The sequence below is a fragment of the Cygnus atratus genome, chromosome 3 (assembly GCF_013377495.2).
Source record: "Cygnus atratus isolate AKBS03 ecotype Queensland, Australia chromosome 3, CAtr_DNAZoo_HiC_assembly, whole genome shotgun sequence".
Lineage (NCBI taxonomy): Eukaryota > Metazoa > Chordata > Aves > Anseriformes > Anatidae > Cygnus > Cygnus atratus.
Window position 1 is genome coordinate 108468132 of NC_066364.1, and position 6074 is coordinate 108474205.

Genomic DNA, 6074 nt, shown 5'->3' on the forward strand with positions numbered 1-6074 from the left:
ATATCCCAGAAGACATGGGGAAGTATTATCACCTCGTTTGTCTTCATGGAGGGAAACTCATCCTTTCGAATGTTAGGGTAGGTTTTCATTATTATTAGATAAAAGCAAGACTAGAGAGTATGTTATTCTGAAATGCTTTGAAATAAATCAATAGCACAGTCCTAACCTGAAACCCTGTCGTTAGTCCTTATTGCTTCATATTAAGAAAAAAAACACCACACACACAAAAAGGAAGCATTAGAGACACAACAAAAATCTTTTAAAAAGGCAAACAACTTTAGCAATAAAAAGATGAAAAACCTGCACAGAATTATTGGGCAAGATGAACATACTTGAGTATAACTGAAATATTTTGGTTTGAGCTATACCCTTAGAACTCAGGAATTTGTTTTTAATTTTAAAAGCCCCTCCCAAAAGAATAGGTAAGTAAGAAGTGAAAGCTCAGTGAGTGCGACTCCTGCCTTAAACTAGTGAAGAGTTTTAGGTGACCACGTTTCAGCCAGCAGCTACACAGTAACTTCACGACAGATTACCCAGGTCAGTGTCTGACCAGGCTGTTTCTCAGTCTCCTGAAGCCTCTGGTGAGGGTGCTTCTCTGGAGCTCACTGATTTAATCTGATTTAGCAGTTTCAGTGCTGTGCTTAACAGAAGAGAAAATAGAAGCATAATCTATATTACACTCAAATCCCTGCATCAGCACTGTAAATTTAAAAAGGCCAGAAGTTTATACTTAGATTATAGGGAAATCATCAACTAACATGAATTGCGCTTCCTAAAACATCCAAAGCCTGCTGTTTTAAAAGCCTATGGGAGAGAAAATTAGTCCCATAGAGAGGAGTTTTAGTAAGCAAGCACCCCAACTAATAACTTCCAGGGGCTTAATTGGTTGCTACCCACTTCAATTTGAATGGAGCACAAATATTTGCAACCTAATTTTCTTACTAGGTTAAAGAAGGATGAGCTCACTAATGGAGAGAGGAAATTGTGGCAGGAGAAAATACACAGGTAATGGCTTACATGAAATTAAATAATTACATCTTGTACTCTGCAGCAACTGCTAACCTCAGCCATCCCCCATGCTACAAACCCACTGTAGTGTTATGTTCTGAATACTGCTATATGGCCCCTGCCAGGACCAATTTATATTCCTGGGTGCTTTGGAAAAGAGGGTTAATTATCTTGCTTTTTAATGTTTTTTAAACATAGCTGCTGGCTCCCTGTCGCATTTCTGCAGTACTCATTCCCTTGCGTGAAGGCCCATTCAGGCTGCAGCTGCTCTACAAACACCAGAGAAGGAAAAAGTTAAATAAATCATGCCAGAAATTAAGACCTCACATCAGCAGCTGCAACATTCAAAAGGAAGAGCAGAGAACCTATCTAAATTAATGCATGGCTCTAGCCCAGGGAGCCAGCAGTGAAAGGCCAGCACAGGAAGGCTTGGCATAGGACAGACACCAAGGCTTTCTGAACACAAGAAAAGGGACTGAAGTTATTTCCCTTAGAGGAACACAGCCAAAGCACTACTAATCCGGCTATGCTAGGTTCCTCCACATCCTGTGGGAATCACAGTTCATGGAGAAAGAAACCTTTTATTTTTAACGAGGAAAGAGTATTATGCATTAGGAGACTTAAAAGCACACAATATTTCTGTTCCATTAACTTGATTATACAAATGTCTAGGAATGTAAGCTCTTTACCTTTTACAAATCAGCTGCCGGACTTGGGGCCCTCACCATCCCCACTCCCGAACAGCTATTTGTTTCAGCTTACCTTCATCTCAGACTTTGTCCCCTGCCAGCTTTAGCAAAGAACCTGAATGGCACGCTAGAAATAATACCTTGCCACGTGAACACATCTGATCACCCCTCACCACAAGTGCCAGTTTTAATGGTGCAACTGAGAACAAGGTATTATTTTACTAGCGACCTGGCACGTCTAGGGTGAAACAGGTGAGGCAAAAAAAAAAAAAAAAAAAGAAAGCAAATCCCTTGGTTTACAGATGAAGAATGACACCAAGAATTTCTCAGCTCAGCTTTCCTTTGTGAATATTAGCATTTTTCCCAGTCCAGTTGACTCCCAGACAACTTATTAAAGAAGCAGATGGGATGAAGGTAGATTAGTTTAAAACACGTGGTCTTAACAATTAAGAGGAAAAAATGGCATAAGCTAGAAGAAATGAAAGAAGTGCAAATAACCTCACTTCTAAGACAGGATGGCCTTTAAACACATGCAGCCACTTCATGTGGCAGCAGTTTAACATCCACCTCTCATCCTTGCCAGCACCCGAACCAGAAGACAAATGCCAGTCCAGTGAACTATGCTCACCCCTTGTTCCTTTGTGCCTCCTTTCCATGGGTCTCACAGCAGCTGTTGTCTCTTGCTTAGACTGGATTGTCCACACACTCTTGAATTCCACAACAAACCAGGTGAGACAATTTACTTCTAGCATGCTTTTATTCACAGAGGCCTTTCTCAGTCTTGGAACAACGCAACCTACAATATAGAACAGTATTGGCAGAGAACCAACACACCTGAAGCACTCTGGGGAGCACCAGACTGCAGTGGTGATGATAGATTTTTTTCCTTTCTTTGGGACTGTTACTACCAGAGAATCTAAATCAAGATCTGTTTTGTTTAAGACTGACAGATTTTTGCATTTAGCCACATATACAGAGGGCAGCGTCAGCTCCTCTATGACACTACGCCAGGGTTTGGTCAGAGCATCAAACACGACAGCTGCAATATGTAATTACTGCAAGGCAAATCTTACAGCAGGACACTCCTAAGTTACCTTTGAGATTCCAGATCTGTGAAGGTGGAAGGCTCTCAGCTTCAGCACAGCTGCATCTAGTTTAAGGTCGATAATCAGAAGAATTATATTTTCTGCATCAGGAACTCTTAACAGAAAGTGGAGCCCATAACCAGGTTTTATTTTCCCATGCCTCCTTGCACACTATTTCTAGACAAGGCCGTGCCAATGCAAACAAGATTATTTTTAATACCACCTCTGTAATTGCCAAAAGGGAATAAACCAACAGATTGGGTAGACATAAAAAGTTGGAGTATCCAAAAATACCCGAGTAGCTACCGATGTAAGAATACAAGGTATTTTCAAAAGAAGACTCAAGAAAATCCAAAAGATATTTAAACACATCCCAGAAGCGGAAAAAGAAGTGAGCAAGTGTGTTTGTGTTCTCAGACTCCAATGTATTATTTAAAAGAAGAGACTGAATGTCTCCTGCTAAGACATCATAATATTCAAACAAATTCAAGCTCTGTTCACAAGGAAACACACAGCAGGAAAAGGAGCAAGTTGCATTTAATTACAATAGAGGGTTTCAGCCAGTTACAAGCCAGCTTACCCCAAACATCCCCTACTAAAAGACAGAATTAGCAACATCACATCAAGTTGTATCATTCCTTTCATGAAGTAAAACACCCGAACATTTCCTGAATGGTTTCTTTTAAATCTTTTCTTATATCACCCTTGTGATACACACTATCTTGCTGTGGTGGTATAGAAAGTCAAAAAGCAACTCTTCCCAATTCTTGCATGCAAGGGGAAATAAGTACAAAGAAAGATTAGAGTATCATGAGAGAAGATGAACAGATCTCCACTTCAATGTATCATTTACTTCCAATGAAAGGTGATCAATTAGAAAAAATAACCTTTTTTTTTTTTTTTTTAAAACAGTGGAACAGACGTGAATATATTACAGCGTGAATGCAAGCTGCTTGCAAGCAAGAAATATGCATAGCAGCGTTCACTATTTTGCATATATGGCTTATGCAAAAGGGACAGAAAAAACTGCATTGAGAGACCTTAGTACTTTAATTTTAATCTAACAAATACAGTAAGTGGTAGGCTGCCAAATTGCACACAAACGTCACTCCCCTTGGAGCAACTCTTTACCTGCCCCACTGCTTTGGCTCTATTCTAAAGAGCAAGATTACAGGTGAACACAGACCTCGATTTTGAAAGGAGGAGACCAACCTCATTCCTCCCTGAGGACAGCTATCTATTCTTGTGGGCCGAGGAATTGACATCATTTTCTTTTTACAGCCAGAGACCAACAAGGAATTTTTCATGTTCTCGACTTTTACATGAAGAAGATGATTATTTTATGTAGGAAGAAGGTTAAACAATTTCTCAGTCTCTACTCTTTTCTTCCCCGCATGGCACAGGCTACTCATTTTGCAAAACAGGGACTTCCAGTTGGTATCACGCCCTCTCAGGTACACCAAGAACTAGTCTGTTTTCGGTTTGATCTGAGCAGCCACAGGAAAGATGCTGTTCACCTGAGCATCTTAGGCACTGAATGCTGTGATCCACTGAGGATACAGAAACATTAAAGTGCTTTTTTTTCTTTTTCAAACCTGAATGCTCTTAGGGTCACATCCTACATCCCAAACTGGACCAACAGATAACATACTATTTTTAATGCTTAACTGCAAACCACTTGACTTCTGAAACAACATTAATACAAACAGCAATGCAAGTTATGACAGAAGAAACTGGTTTCCACAGAACATTCAAGGTGATGGAAGAGAAATGAATGACTGGGAGAGACGTTTCACAATTAAACCACTAGGCAGCACAGAACACTAGCACCCAGCACTTCTGTTGGCAAGTAGCTGGCTATGGCACATAGCCTTCCAGGCTAGAGTTCTCTGGAAGCAGTTTCTGGGAGAAAAGCACTAAGGCTGAAAGAGCGCTAGCAGTGCCACTACAGTGCAAGTCTGTTTGCCATCTTCCAGACTAGCGGCCGGTATTATTCCAAACCTTATGCAGAAAGAGTTGCCAAAGAGTAGCAGTCCTTCAGTTCCCAGTTCAGATGTATTAGAAGCCTGCTTTGAACTCCTGAAATACTCATTACCTGGAACATGAATAAAATGGAGGCAGACAGGATGAAAATGAATCATAGTTGATGGGAAAACCTGAAGAACAGCTGACATTTCCCCTGGTGTCATTAAGTGTATTTGCCTTGAAATTAAAAACGGGGAAAATCTAGTCTGTATTTAAGAACATGTGCAATGCCCACAGTCTGTAAACATACTGCAACATACTTTCTCAAGGACAAGCATACTGCATTAATATAATTTTGCATAAAGGATGGATACGGATAAAATCCATAAAGACAGAATGAAGGACTTGTGTGGTAAAAGAAAATACCTGATGAAATAACTTATTTTGATCACTAAGAGCGGAACTAAAAGGGGCACTAGACACTTTGCTGCAAATTCAGAAAGGGGAACAAGCACAAGGCCTGGGACAAGAGCTCCCAGACTTACTGCTTGGATTGCTATTTCTGGGGGCTGGGCCCAAACAAGATGCAACTTCAGCTCTAGAAGAGAGAACTGAGGTGCCGAAGTACTGGGACACAAATAAATCATTCTCCCCAAAGTGAAAAATTTCTCATCTCACTAGTTTCACATCACATGATTAGGGTTATATTATCTGAACCCCACAGAGACAACCTCAGTTTAAGTGAGAGGCTAGTCAAGTCTATTCACCCTATAAATCCTTCCATCATTGTTACAAAAGTATAAGATAAATCGGACAAAAGCAAACATTGATGTAAGTATCCAGTGTAAATGAAATCAACAATCCAGGTATGGTGGGGGCTTGCTTTTTGTTTTAACTTTTTCCACCACCTTAATTTCTATTGTAAATAATCTTCTGTTCTCATATATCCAACTTTTACCATTTAATAAGTCATAATAACTACTTAAAAAAAAATTCAAAAAGGATATGTTAAACACCAAGATTTAAATTTAAGTTATGGAAAATGAGGATGAACACACTGATACAAGCTTGCAATTTTAATTTTAAAAAGGCCCCTATGGTGGGACTAGCTATAGATGCCATCATGCTAATGCAAACTGAAAATAGTTTTTTTTTTAAAAAAAAAAACAAAAACACTATAAATAAGTATGAATTCACACCATACACATGTACAATTAATAATTTTCTGTTAGCTTTGTCTGAACTATAAATCAAGTAAGTCCACACTACTAAAAATTCAGTATGTGCAACATTAACCTGATTAAAGCGCTTTATAAATACAAGCTTT